We start from the raw sequence: 16,126 nt of genomic DNA on the forward strand, positions 1-16,126 counted from the left end.
AAATGCAGTTGTATATGCCACCGTAGTAGCGACCATAGCAAACTGGAAATGAGTGGCATAAGCATCGAAATTGCGATGCATAACCCACGTTTTTTTTGGGTCGTTTATGAGACCAAATCTTTAAAAAAACTTCAACGTGTGTTCAATTTCCTTTCGCATTTCGCGTGCACTGTAGCAGCTTCAAACAATCCCAAGCTCACGGCGGCCAGCATAGGTATTGGGGCAACATGCCCAACCATGGCAAGGTGGCCATCAAGAAGGCCAAGAACATGGACGATGCGGATAGGGAAGAAGACCAAATAAAGTCCTTCGTGTCCGAGATACTCTTGTTAGGGAAGTCCACACATCAGAATGTTGTCCGGCTATTGGGCTGCTGTGTAGAGACCCGAGTGCCCCTGCTTGTTTATGAATTTGTGGCGAATGGGACACTTTGGGATCACTTGCACCCAGGCAGAGACATTCCAAAAAGCCCACTAGTCTCAAGTTGGGCAAAGCGGTGATGGCACGGAAGCGGTAGAGCTGTCTACGCCCTTATAGCATGCCACACTTCCACACACGTATGCAAACACACCAGAACACCAGACCCAAAAGCATGAACAAGACTTATATTTCAGATCTGGCTGTCACAACTTGTACTCAAATGAACAAAGAAACAAAGAATTCTTTGGCATCACCAAACACCAGCCACAACTAATCAAGAGAATTTACAATTCTGGCTTGAGTCCCCAGAGGAGGTAGAAATCCACAAAAGAAATACACACACACCCTCTCTCTCTCTGGCTCTCTGTGCTGATACTCTGTCAGCCAGTCCAAAACCACTTCCTCTGCCACTTGTCTGCAGTGCTACCAGTCCCTCCAGCTTAGCACCAGCCACACTGTTCTTCTCTCCTCTTCACTCGGCTCGTTCTGCTTGAACTTCCGGCTTCACTTTTGCAGACACATTACCTCTGTATAGGGCTCCACTTTTGGCTTCACTTAGCCCAAACACTGTAACTTCTGTGCATCCAGCTGCACCTTCTATGCTGCCAACACCTCAAAGGCTGCCTTTACTTTCCCACGCGTCTACTAGCTTCAGATGATGCGGCCACCTAAAGCAGCCTCCCCACAGGTCTCTCACCACACTGCACTACCTCAGGACCTAAGGGCCTTCTCCTCTTGCACCTGCAGCCTATATCACCTCAACAGCACTAGAGGGAGGGTTATTAATCCAAGTCACCTTTTGTCTGCACCAGCATCTCTAACTGCTTTAGTGTTCGCCAGCTCCCGTTTTTTCCACAGGCGGCACCCTTCCTTCAAGTCTTTGCTCTGTCTACTGTATCCCTCGGCTGCCTTTACCACACTACACCAAAGGCCCACCACACTTGCGCCGACTTGGTCTCACGCCTACAGCCCGACACGTCTTCCACACCTCATCACGGCCGCTGCTCCAGTACCTGTAATGTTGCGCCTCAGAGCCCCCTCACTCTCCAAAGCGGTCGATCCACTGACTTTATCTGCAGGCGCCGACTAACCTTTGACTACTTCACTGGCCACTCGCCTCTTCAACCACCTTGCAAACTTCTCCTCGGCGACCCTCCTTATGACTCTCTGGCGACTTCTTCACGACCATCTTCCTGGCTTTCCTTTGGCGACTCTTTTTTTCCTTCTCTCAGCGACCTTCTTCACCTTCTGGCGATTCCCTCTTCTCTGCAGACTCCCCCACTCACCCGTCTCTCCCCTTTTTCTCCTTACGCCCGTCAACCCCTTCTAGATCCATGATCCTCACCAGCTTCTCGTATCTACCCGCCTGGCGGCTGCTCCAATTCCCACGTGGCCATACCTTTTATGGCCACCTTTTATTTTATTTTATTTTTAATCCCTTCTCAGGCCTACAAAATGGCCACACTCTCCTTTTCAGACCAATACTCAAGCTGCATTGGCCACCTTAACATTTTATGGCTCAAACCTCCTGATGCTTTTAAACACAGCTTCAATGCCCATACATTTGGACGTGTACACATACTCAGAGCCAAACGAGGAGCTGAAATCATCCTCAGTGGATTTCCTACCGGACAGGCCTGTACATGCTCACATCAAAACATTACTCTGTACACCTGACAATGCTTTCAAAAGCAAAACTTCACACACGCCATGTACACGTATGTACATATTATCAGCCTCTATTTTTATCCACACATATTTAGCAACCCCCTACTTCTGCTGAGACATTTATGTCCAGCAGCTGTACAAAGAGGCATGAAATATTCAGATCTTCCTCTGTACCCTCCACCTCCTCCTGACATGTATCACAAGCTTCCTGATCTTCTTCTTTCATGGCTAACATCAATCGAGCAAAATATTTCTTCAGTCGTAAACCATTCACTCTCCTTTTATGCTTCTTTCCATCCAAATCAGCAAGCTGATAACTCCCATTATCAAATTTTCTCTCAACTTTATACGGACCCTCCCACTTTGTCTGGAATGCAGTATGAAAAGTGCTATCCAGCTTGCTATTATACGTGAGAACCAGATCACCCTCTTCAATTTCTTTCTGCTCCACCTTCTCATTCTCTCTCTCTTGTCTTTTCAATTGCATAGCTGCATAGTGATCAAATGCAAGCTCTCTGTCCAGCTGAACTATTTGCAAAGCCAGTAATCTTTCTCTGTAACAGTTAATAGGTTCATGCCCTTCTTCAATCAAAAACTTCAAAGCTGGAATTTCCACATCAATAGGCATGAGTGCTTCTTTCCCATAAACTAAATGAAAGGGTGAGAATTGTGTACCAGATTTTACAGCAACCCTGTATGCCCATAATACACGATTCATCTCTATATCCCAATTCTTGATATGGCCTTCTGTCATTTTGGTTATCATCAGCTTAAATTCACCATTGAACCTTTCATTCAAGCCATTGCATTGAGGGTGATAAGGAGTGGAGTATTTGTGGTTGATATTCAATCTTCTGCATAAATGGTCAACTACCTCTCCTCTAAATTCAGGTCCATTATCTGATAGTATCTCCAGAGGAATTCCAAACCTGCAGCATATATGTTCATACACAAAATCAGCCACCTCTTTACTATCCACTCTCTTTACTGCCTTCACTTCCGCCCATTTTGATAAGTAATCTACCGCAGTAAGCACATAACACTTTCCTCTGGCTGTCCTGGGAAGTGGTCCAACTGCATCCACTCCCCATCTTTCAAAAATATCATATACCAGCATGATATTTCTCGGCTCCATTTTTAAGATCCTCTTCCCCATTCTCTGGCACTCATGGCAAGACCTGCACCAGTGTTGAATATCCTTCTGGATGGAAGGCCATACATAACCCTCCAGTAATATCTTCTGTAAGGTGATCTTAAATGCATAATGACCCCCACATGCTCCCTCATGATTTGAAGATAGAATATAATAAATCTCTTCTCTCCAGGGAATTCTCCTCAATACCTGATCAGCTCCCTGCATGTATAATTCATCCCCAATCATGACATAATGCTTACTTTTTCTGATGAAATGATACTTTTGGCCTTTTTTAAGCTCCTCAGGCAAGCGACCTGAGAGTAGATAATCCACCACTCTGGACAGGTATTCCCTCCCTCTGTATAATGGCTCTTCAATTTTTGCAATTACTGGATCCTGATTAATTGCCTCCTGAGCCAACTCATGTGCCATATGATTTTCCTCCCGCCGCACATGTTGAATACTCCATGCTGTAAATTGATGTAGCAGCCTTCTAACCTTAGCCAGGCATTCTTTTAATCTCGGATTCTTTGCTCGCCAGCTACCCAAGACCTGCTTTACCACTAATAGAGAATCTCCCTTTATGATTAGCTTTTGAATCTTGTGCTTTAAAGCAGCCTGTAACCCTTGAAACAATGCTGTGTACTCAGCCTCATTGTTACTTTCAGCTTCCAGATATATTCCATTCTTTAGAATCAGCACGCCTTCTGAATCCTGGATTATATATCCCCCGGTGGCCTGATGTATACTCCTTTTATACGAACCATCAAAGAATAAAACATGAGCTCCAGGAATGATAATCTGTTCCTCTTTTTCTATCTTTGAATCCACTTCCTTCACCAGTATCGGGCCATCTTTGTATGTTAGAAGATCTGCCAGAGTTGCCTTGCAAGTATCTTCAATCAAAAATGAAAAATCATACTCTTGAAGCTCCACTAACCATCGCATCATACCTTTTGAGAGTGAAGTACCATTCACCAGCTGAGGGAGTAAAGTATAATTTGTCAGCACCACAAATGGTTTCATCAGGAGATATGACCTGAATTTCCTGCAAGCATACACCAGACTTGACAAAACCAATTCAGCCTCAGTATATTTCCTCTCTGCTTCTGTCTTCACTCTACTTGCAAAATACACAGGCTTCATATATCTGGATTCATCTCCTCTCTGCATTAAGATTGCTCCAACTACATCCGGACCAAAAGATGGATTCACATAAAAGACCTGAGAGAAATCCGGAGCTTTCACACTGGAAATACCTCCCAATACCTCCTTTACTTTCTCAAACACTTCCTCGCATTCTTCATTCCATTGCAATGGTTCCTTCTTCATAGCCTGCTGAAGAGGATAAAGCAGTTGAGACATTAAAGGAACAAATCTTGCCATATATTTTACCTTTTGGACAAAAGTCTGCAGTTGCCTGGATGTTGATGGTGCAGATAATAAGACAAGAGCTTTTATCTTCTCTGGATCAGGTTCAATTCCATTCTGAGATATCATATGCCCCAACAGCTTCACCTTTGAATGTCCTAAATGACACTTCTTTGGATTGAGCTGTCCACCTGCATCATCCATTTTAGAAAATACTTGCTCCAATTTATTACCATGTTCTTTTTGAGAACTATACACACATATATCATCCAAAAAAGCTCTCACAAAATGATCTGTAAGAGGTGCAAGTACTCTATCAGTGTTCCTCTGATACCACGAGGGTGCATTTTTCAAACCAAATGGTACTACTCGGTAACAGAAGCAACCCCACGGTGTAATGATTGTGGTTTTAGCCTGATCCTCCTCAGCAATTGAGATCTGAAAATACCCAGAGAAACCATCGCATACACTATACCTCTCATATCCAGCTACCCTGTCCAAAATATCATCAATAAACGGCAGAGGATAATGATTGCTTTTTGTTGCAGCATTCAGAGGCTTGTAATCAATACAGACTCTCCAACCACCTGTATGCTTTGGAGTGAAGACCACTGGATTTGCCCAATCTGAGTGATCTACTGGATAAATTAACCCTGCTTTTAACAACTTACTCAGCTCCTCTCTTAATACAGGCAATAGTTCTCTATTTATCCTCCTCAGTTTCTGAAACACTGGCCTCACACCCTCCTTCAATACTATAGGCATTGGCTCACATTTGAATCCTCGGATCTCTTCATATGAAGTAATAAACAAATGAGGGAATTTATGTATTACCTTCATATACTTTTCTTTCTCCACTGGCTGCAATTTAGGATTCAGCATGCCCTGTAACAGCTCCTCTTTCTCCGCACTGGGTGATGGAGGCTGCATCAGACTGTCCATATCTTCAAGTCTGCTTTCTTCTTCCCTCTTTAACTCCTCTTCAGCTTGCATCACATGCTCATTTTCTTCCTTCATTATAAATGATACCTGGCTCTCATCATCAGAAGTAGAACTCTCTTCTTCAGTTTCACTATCTGAATACTCATCAGCACTTGTTTCTTCAGGCTCACTCTTCATTTCCCGCTTACTACTCATGTTGAATTTCCTGGCTCTCCCTCTCCTATTATGTACTGTTATGGTTCCCCTTTTCCAGTTTTGAATGGCACCCACCTGTCTGAGCCAAGGTCTGCCCAAAATCAGCGGATAAGCTCCCAAACCAGCCGGCATAATATGGCAATTTATATTGCAAACCACACCAAAAGCAGTCACTGGCACTTCTGTGCATATACCCAGACACTTTACTTTTGCATGATTTGCCAGACGGAGTCTAAAGTCTGAACTAGCATTCAGCTTCAACCCCAATCTCTCCATACAGGACTGAGTCATCACACTGATTTGTGCACCGCCATCAACATATGCCTCTCCAACACTTACACTTCCACACCAGGCATCAACTGATGGACAAATATCAGGAAGGTCTTCCACAGACATCAGCTCCATTTCGCCTTGTGTGGGTTCCTGCTCATTTACTTTCCTCGGATTTGCCAACTTCTTCCACTCTCTCTTAAGCTTCGGACACAATCCAAGTAATTGGGCAAATGTTATATTGGCTACCCTTCCCTTTAAGTCTCCCATCAATGTATACTCCTCTTGGCCTTGACCAATATGCAAATCTGAAGTTTTATAATGTTTCCTTGGCTTCCTTTTCTTCTTCTCTGGTTGAGGACTTATATCAAATTGGACATGTTTACCTTTTTTAGAAGATGGTTCAGGTTCTGCCATTGTACTCCTCGTCCTCTTTGCCACAGGCATAATCTCTGGAATGGTCTCCACTTCTATCAAGCTGAGAGCCGGTCCCTTTCCCTTATCCTCCCATTTGACTCCACTGGTAGAGGGTTGATTTGGATCTTTTACTTCAACACTATGATCCCCCGATCTATCATTAGTCCTCTGCATCACAGGATATATTCCACCACCTGCTCTGGGCGGCTTGTCACATTGAGGGCTGATATGTCCCCGCTCCCCATAGTTCCAGCATTGGACATTACTCAAATAGTAGCCCCTTCCTCTTCCTGTTCCTCCCATGTTCCCTTCACCTGTTGAGATACTGTCCCTTCTATTATTTGGTGCACCTCGGCTTCTTCCCTTTCCACCTGCTTCCATCCAATTCAAACTTAGAGACTTCATGAGCTCCACTGCATCATGTATGTCCCTCTTCAAAGTGTCTTCCTGTTCTGGAACAACAGCAGCTTCCCTTTCAGGATGTATACTCTCAATCTCTGGCATCTTCACAAACTTCTTCGGCTCTTCCTGTATTCCCATCTGCCTCAGACGTTTTACCTTCCACTCCTTCTCACGAGCTACTCTGACAGCCTCCTCAAAGCTATCCAGGTTCTTCAGCTCCACCTTCAAACGGAGGGTTGGCTCCAGACCAGCCACAAACCGGTCTCTCTTTATCATCTGCGGGGGTACTTCAGGAATCAGAGCCTCACACCATAGACTCCACAGTCTACCAAACTCTATCAGGTACTGATCCACATCCTGACCATCCTTCTGCTGAATGTTGCACAATTCCTTCCACACCTCATTTGGACTCCTCACTCGGGCAAACTGTGCCAAGAATGCAGCTCTGACTACACGGTACTCAGGATCCTGCTGATGAATGTTCCTGTGTGTAGTCACAAACATCTGTAACCATGTTTTTGCATCACCTTGCAAGCAATAAGCCAGAATCTGAGAAAGGATCTCCGGGGTTGCCCTATCTTTCATCAAGGCTGTAAATTCCATCTTTTCCAGAAACCTGACTGCACTTTCCTGTGGCAATCCCCAATACTCTGGAAAATCTTGAGCCATTTCCAAATCTTTCTTCACACAGCCCTGTTCTCTTTCACAATCCAGAGGAAATCTGCTCCTCTGTGGAGGCACCAAAAGGTGATGGCACGGAAGCGGTAGAGCTGTCTACGCCCTTATAGCATGCCACACTTCCACACACGTATGCAAACACACCAGAACACCAGACCCAAAAGCATGAACAAGACTTATATTTCAGATCTGGCTGTCACAACTTGTACTCAAATGAACAAAGAAACAAAGAATTCTTTGGCATCACCAAACACCAGCCACAACTAATCAAGAGAATTTACAATTCTGGCTTGAGTCCCCAGAGGAGGTAGAAATCCACAAAAGAAATACACACACACCCTCTCTCTCTCTGGCTCTCTGTGCTGATACTCTGTCAGCCAGTCCAAAACCACTTCCTCTGCCACTTGTCTGCAGTGCTACCAGTCCCTCCAGCTTAGCACCAGCCACACTGTTCTTCTCTCCTCTTCACTCGGCTCGTTCTGCTTGAACTTCCGGCTTCACTTTTGCAGACACATTACCTCTGTATAGGGCTCCACTTTTGGCTTCACTTAGCCCAAACACTGTAACTTCTGTGCATCCAGCTGCACCTTCTATGCTGCCAACACCTCAAAGGCTGCCTTTACTTTCCCACGCGTCTACTAGCTTCAGATGATGCGGCCACCTAAAGCAGCCTCCCCACAGGTCTCTCACCACACTGCACTACCTCAGGACCTAAGGGCCTTCTCCTCTTGCACCTGCAGCCTATATCACCTCAACAGCACTAGAGGGAGGGTTATTAATCCAAGTCACCTTTTGTCTGCACCAGCATCTCTAACTGCTTTAGTGTTCGCCAGCTCCCGTTTTTTCCACAGGCGGCACCCTTCCTTCAAGTCTTTGCTCTGTCTACTGTATCCCTCGGCTGCCTTTACCACACTACACCAAAGGCCCACCACACTTGCGCCGACTTGGTCTCACGCCTGCAGCCCGACACGTCTTCCACACCTCATCACGGCCGCTGCTCCAGTACCTGTAATGTTGCGCCTCAGAGCCCCCTCACTCTCCAAAGCGGTCGATCCACTGACTTTATCTGCAGGCGCCGACTAACCTCTGACTACTTCACTGGCCACTCGCCTCTTCAACCACCTTGCAAACTTCTCCTCGGCGACCCTCCTTATGACTCTCTGGCGACTTCTTCACGACCGTCTTCCTGGCTTTCCTTTGGCGACTCTTTTTTTCCTTCTCTCAGCGACCTTCTTCACCTTCTGGCGATTCCCTCTTCTCTGCAGACTCCCCCACTCACCCGTCTCTCCCCTTTTTCTCCTTACGCCCGTCAACCCCTTCTAGATCCATGATCCTCACCAGCTTCTCGTATCTACCCGCTGGCGGCTGCTCCAATTCCCACGTGGCCATACCTTTTATGGCCACCTTTTATTTTATTTTATTTTTAATCCCTTCTCAGGCCTACAAAATGGCCACACTCTCCTTTTCAGACCAATACTCAAGCTGCATTGGCCACCTTAACATTTTATGGCTCAAACCTCCAGATGCTTTCAAACACAGCTTCAATGCCCATACATTTGGACGTGTACACATACTCAGAGCCAAACGAGGAGCTAAAATCATCCTCAGTGGATTTCCTACCGGACAGGCCTGTACATGCTCACATCAAAACATTACTCTGTACACCTGACAATGCTTTCAAAAGCAAAACTTCACACACGCCATGTACACGTATGTACATATTATCAGCCTCTATTTTTATCCACACAGCGGCTTCAGATTGCGGTGGACATAGCAATGGCACTCAATCATCCCGACAAGATGTGCCCGCCCATTCTTCACCGAGACATAAAGTCCACCAACATCCTCATCGACAAGTCATACAACCCTAAGGTAGCTGACTTCGGTGCTTCATGTTTTCTCACTTCAGGTGCCACCCACCTCACCTTCGGCACGGTGGTGGGCACTCATGGTGGCTACCTGGATCCTGAGTACCATCTCACTTGTCAATTCACCAATAAAAGCGATGTGTATAGTTTTGGTGTTGTCTTGCTTGAGCTCATCACCGCCATGCCAGCCGACTTGGGCTCAAAGCCAGGCGTACTTGCCCATTAGTTCCAGACTTGTTTCAGAACTGGGAGCCTCTCAAACCTTATCGACTGTAGATTAAGCACTCATCCAAATGCCTTGGCATCCATTCTAGATGTTGCAAAGCTAGCAATCCATTGGCACTTGAGGGCCATCAACGGCCTACAATGGAGGAGGTGCTTGGAAACCTAAAGAGAATTCAATCTAAGAGGATGGTAGTGAATGAGGTTGTGGTGGGAAGATATATTCAAGGCCTAACTCAGAATTATATGAGGCCCATTGTATGGCAACAACAAGGTGATAGTTCTTTGCTCATAGGGTCCAATTGGACACTTTCACACCAGTCTACACCTATTGCCACAACCATGAGTGAAATAGCCCCTATCTCCTTAAGATCTTCACAGAAAATCCTGAACCTTCGCAAATCCGCCACTCTCTAAAAATCCTTTGATGATATGCAATTTCCTGTCCATAAGACCCTAAGTAAGCTCATAATGGTAAGCCTATTCATCATAATGGTAAGCCTATTCATCATAATGCTCTCTGTGAATATTGGGCCAGGTTAGATCGATGGTACTTACTGAATGCATGCCAGTGTGATGGATTCACGTGTCAGCTATTTGTTGATCATTCTCTCAGGATGTCTGACCATGCTCCTCTTTGGTTCTTTGACATTTGGTATACCTTATGATGACCTGAATTCTCGACGTAGCAGGCTGCTACATGTCAATAATGCTTATCTTCTACACCCTCTCTTCTCTCATGCACAGGAGGATATTAATTATGCATAGGAAAGCTTTGTGTGCAGAATTCAGGTAGCCATCATAATACTCTCTGTGAATATTGGGCTAGGTTAGATCGATGGTACTTACTGAATGCATGCCAGTTTCATGGATTCACGTGTCATCTATTTGTTGATCATTCTCTTAGGATGTCCGACCATGCTCCTCTTTGGTTGTCTTGCCTTGTGATGATCTGAATTCTCGAAGTAGCAGGCTGCTACATGTCAATAATGCTTATCTTCTACATCAACAGTTCCAGCACATGATCCGGGCTGCCATACACCCTCTCTTCTCTCATGCACAGGAGGATATTAATTATGCATGGGAAAGCTTTGTGTGCAGAATTTAGGCAACCATACAGGACTATGGTGTTTGGTACATGGCTGAATGGAGAACCCAAGTTTCTTGGGCAAAAACAATGACTCAATCACTCTCACTCAATTCAGTCATTGCAGGCAGCTCTCTTTTCAAGAGATGGATTCCCTCTCTCATGCTCACTCTCTACTCAAATTAAATGATCATCGAAAACTCCAAAAATGGAAGATTCGGGCAAGAGTGAAGCCACTGTTGGAAAAATTAGCCTTTTCAGATCTGCGATTTCTTTTATCTGTTAAACCCGGACGACCAGCCATGTTGACTTTATGCTCAGCTAAGTTGCGCAAGCTAGAAGAAGAGCTTCACCTTTTTGCCACAGTAAAGCTACGCATACCAAAGAGCTGCTCTCTTTATCCAGTAAAGTGCCTTTGTCTAAAGGCGATTCTCAGCTTGGCTGGCCTCCTTCCTTTTGCGCTGAGCAAAAGGAGCCTTTCTCCTCACTTTTAGAGCTGCGATTCACTTTTGGCATATGCCTTTCTGCTGATATAAATGACCTTAGCTAGTTTCGGTGTACGATTTCCTTTGTAGGCTAGATCTAGCTCTAACACGCAACCCCAGCCCTTATGCTCTCTCTCTCTCTCTCTCTCTATCATATGCCTTAGGGACATGGGCTGCGCTAGTGGCCTTTAGGTTTCCATACTTAGGAAATTGTAGAAGAGTTAATCCATAGCAAGCTGCGAGGAGTTAATCCACAGCAATCCACAGCTGGATGGTATTGAACTTATCTATCCTTCACTAGCTACTTGTAGCCATACCATCTCGCTGTACTTGTGCTCATATCAGAGCCTTACAATATCTTTAGGACTACCTCTCACTAAATAGCTTAGGAGCTTCTGGTGTCCATCCATGGTTTTTCTGGTAATTGTCCTTAATGTATGTATTAAATTTGATTAATACAGGTTGGTGACATCTTTTATACAGGATGAAGGGCCAGCACACATGGAACTGAGAGAGAGCATGTACACATGGTGCATCTTGCACAATTGGAACCTAGAGCAGCTATAGTGCTGGAGCGCGAGGAAGAAGACCATGTACTTCTTGGACATGGTAAACATGAAGTCTATGTACATCATGTACATGATGAGCATCACGCTCAAGAATGGCAGCTGAGGCGTGGGGATCTAAAGAGCTGCATTTTTTTAGAATACTGTTATTTTTAGAGCATATTGTAAATAAAAGCGAGAGTAACAGGGGAACATAAAAGGGGCAGTCCACGCATCACTTGAGCATAACCTGGGGGCAGAGTAGCTTTTGGCTGGCCTCTGTGCACCTTGGTTTCACAACTTTTCCTCCGAGAAAAAAGTTGACGTGTACTTGCTAGCTTTTTCAGCACTTCCTTAGTTCTTGCCCAAGCACATAACTGTGTTGTCCTTTACGCATGATCTCTATTGGCTTTCTCTTTCTCATGAGTTGACTACAATTTTTTTTCCTTGAAATAGCTATGGCTGAGCAAGAAAAGGCTCCCCTCTTGATGGTCATCAAGAGGATCTTGAGACAAATGGTGGTAGACAGAGAGTCCATCCAGGAGGATATGATTGAGTACGCTGCCATGACTGTACCCCAGCTTGAGTCAATCATCACTCACCTCTAACACGGACCCCCCAGAGCCCTTATACTCTCTCTCTCTCTCTCTCTCTGTCTCTGTCTCTGTCTCTCTCTCTCTATCATATGCCTTAGGGACATGGGCTGCCCTAGTGGCCTTTAGGTTTCCATACTTAGGAAATTGTAGAAGAGTTAATCCACAGCAAGCTGCGAGGAGTTAATCCACAGCAATCCACAGCTGGCTGGTATTGAACTTATCTATCCTTCACTAGCTACTTGTAGCCATACCATCTCGCTGTACTTGTGCTCATATCAGAGCCTTACAATATCTTTAGGACTACCTCTCACTAAATAGCTTAGGAGCTTTTGGTGTCCATCCATGGTTCTTCTGGTAATTGTCCTTAATGTATGTATTAAATTTGATTAATACAAGTTGGTGACATCTTTTATACAGGATGAAGGGCCAGCACACAGCTGAGGCGTGGGGATCTAAAGAGCTGCATTTTTTTTAGAATACATGCTTTTGTTATTTTTAGAGCATATTGTAAATAAAAGCGAGAGTAGCAGGGGAACATAAAAGGGGCAGTCCACGCATCACTTGAGCATAACCTGGGGGCAAAGTAGCTTTTGGCTGGCCTCTGTGCACCTTGGTTTCACGACTTTTCCTCCGAGAAAAAAGTTGACGTGTACTTGCTGGCTTTTTCAGCTCTTCCTTAGTTCTTGCCCAAGCACATAACTGTGTTGTCCTTTACGCATGATCTCTATTGGCTCTCTCTTTCTCATGAGTTGACTACAATTTTTTTTCCTTGAAATAGCTATGGCTGAGCAAGAAAAGGCTCCCCTCTTGATGGTCATCAAGAGGATCTTGAGACAAATGGCGGTAGACAGAGAGTCCATCCAAGAGGATATGATTGAGTCAATCATCACTCACCTCTCGACACTAGTACGGCCAGTAGCCTTTGGGGAGGGCTCTTCGAGGGATCCTATTCCCGGAGGTGGTGGCACACCCCAACCCGTGCATACGCTTTTGGTGCAGACGCAGGTGCAGTAGACGCTGGAGTGTTTTGACACAGGCCGAGGGCACTCCCTTGGCACAGAGGCGCCGTTCGAGGTATGCATTAATCTACTCCATGTCTAGGTGTAATTTTCATGAAACCATCCAAAATGAATCTTAAAAATTATATGTGTTTTTTGTGCAGTAGTAGTAGTCAGCCATCACCATCACCAGTCCCTTCACCATAGTCCCTTCACCATGTGTGCCTCCTTCTGCACCACCTGCCACCTCGGAGCTTCGCATGCTATCGGGCACGATGCCCATTAGCATTTAGGTGGATCAGAGTGGGCGAGTGCAGTATGTAGACGGTGGGGCACTTTTTCGTCGCCGCTTGAGAGAGCTGGCAATCTCTGTATACATTGATATCAAATGATAAATCTAACTAAAGTGACTTTTTTTTCAAATTGTAGGGATCAAGATGATAATGACAAGAAATATGTGCTGGCAATCCTCACGCAGGAGTTTGGCGTTGGTTGGGACGAGACCGTTGTATTGCATGAGATGCAAATGCTTCTAAAGCATCGACGGAACAATGCACGGTACAATTATTTTCTTTGCTATGTTATTCAAGTCTACTTCTTTCTTTGAGTAATATGGTTGAATTATTGTTAAATTAAATAAAGAAAGTTTGGAACGTCAAACACCTGAAATGTTCTCTAGAAAGTTCACATACTCTCACACTTACACACACACAAATCAGTCCACCAATTCTTCTTTTTGTGCATAGCTCTTCCTCGCCATCTGAGGAAAAGGGCAGCTTTATTGGTAAAAAAGGGGAGCTTCTTCTGGCAGAAGCGAGTTCTTTCTGGCATGAAGCAGGTATAAAGGGTATGAGTAGTTTTATAACCTCTCTCCCCTACTTGTCTCGAAAACCTCTCAAGTCCAGCCTTGCTAACTAGATGCTTGCACACCCAGCTTTGCTGGCTAAGGATTAGTATTCTCTTATCCACGCTTGAGTAGGATGGAGAATGAGCCGTAGCCCAGGAGCTGTCCTTGCTTAAGCTGACTACTCCTAATCATACCACTGTACTGCACTTGTGCTCATACAGAGCTTACAGTAACTTCAGGACAACCTCTCTCTAGGTAAGTTTAGGATGTGGTGTCCAGCTTTAATGCTTCTGGTAATTGTCATTAATGTATGTATTAAAGTTAATTAATATAGGTTGGTGTGACAACCAGACTAAACCTCTATATGTGCGCAGCTTAACCAACCTCTGGTCCTCGTTGTGTGTAGCTTGTGTACCCTTTTATATAGCCCCAGAGCCATACTTTAAAGCTATTATTAACTTCTTTATTATAAAAGCTGGCCAGCTTAGCGCAAAAAGCACTAGCCCAAAATAACGACTAAACACAGAAAGTGCTGGCCTAGAAAAAGCGTGCATGCTCAGCTTTAAAAGAAGTCGTTGCTAATTTGCCACCTCAGCTCACGATGCCACATTAGCATCGTCAGTTACATCATCAGCCACGTCAGCTGCTCATTGCGCATTAGCTTCACGATCAGCTCTTTTCACAAACTTTTGCCTGTAAGACAAAACACAGACACGTATAGTACATGGACTCATGACTATAGAACACGAGCCTAAGGGGAATCGTACCCCTAAGTAGCAGCATAAGGCCACTCTAAGACCAAGAGGCTCCCCCTACCACCCCACCCTATAGTTAGTATCATGTACAATCAAAACAAGCGATGAAAAAAAAGGATATCGAGATAGAAACACATTACCATTTTCTTTTGAATTGATGAGCCAAGCTGTTTATCAACAATTGGAAACTATGCCTCGCCAAAGATATCAATCTCTAAGAACACCTCGTCATTGGCAGCCATAGCCTCTTGAAGTTCCATCTCTGTTAGGCATATGCCGAGTCCATCAGGGAAGTGGAGCATTGTTCGAGGTGGATTCTGAGATTTGCTCAATGTCAGCCTCTAGTAGATCTTCTCCTAGATCATCCGATAAATCTTTACCCAGATCATCCCCTTCATCATCCGTTGAGGGTGGTGTGACATTTGTTTGTGAAATCAAATTTGCTTCTCTAATGCGAAGAATTGTATCTCCTTGCCCATGTGATATAGAGGTCATTGTTGTGTCTGGTGTATTGTCAGGCTCTGTAGAGGTCATTGTTGTGTGTGGTGTATTTTCACGCTCAGTAGAAAAGGTGGTATCAAACAATCTTCAGCTTCTAGGGTTCACATGAACAATTTGCCACCATGGATTGCCAGTTGGATTTTTGTAAAAGAAAGCTTGTTTGACATGCATCGGGAAGAGATAGGGCTCTTTGGTTGCTCGTAGGAGCTTCGATGAGTCAACGGACCAGAAGCCGCTTTGTTCGCACCTCAAGGTGGCCCTTTTTCCTTTGTACTCCGCTCGAAACCAACGCACCTTCAAAATTACTTGCAATATTATAATGTATATAAACTTGTTACTCAAAGATACTGAATATTTCAATCATTTGGTTTGCATAATATTTTGAAACGAATCATGCGTACCTGTTTCATAACACGATAGTTAATTTCATATATGCCCTCCAGATCCCCTACGTAGCCGAGTTCATCCTCAATCAAATTTGTGTCACAAGCACTTGCACGAGAGAGTTGATGAAAGGACGCAATGATGCAAGAGTCCTGAGTAACACAAAGATCATCAATCCTCTTGACGCGGAGATGCTGATCGCACACGCACATGTTGCTGTGAGCTCGGACCTAAAACCACATGGGAACCACATGAAGATGTATGGTTAGAATCCAGAAAAACATGTAGTATTATTCAAATTAAAATATAACATTGGAGTAACTTACCATGGTGTCGCATC

General features: G+C 44.6%; 1 pseudogene; it reads left to right on the top strand.

The window, feature by feature from the left end:
- Positions 1-227: 227 nt before the first annotated feature.
- On the top strand, positions 228-9,592 carry LOC147615464 (putative wall-associated receptor kinase-like 16 pseudogene; annotated as a pseudogene).
- Positions 9,593-16,126: the final 6,534 nt, after the last annotated feature.

This window comes from Cibotium barometz, chromosome 40 (assembly GCF_041138505.1).
Source record: "Cibotium barometz isolate CiBa-2024 chromosome 40, ASM4113850v1, whole genome shotgun sequence".
Lineage (NCBI taxonomy): Eukaryota > Viridiplantae > Streptophyta > Polypodiopsida > Cyatheales > Cibotiaceae > Cibotium > Cibotium barometz.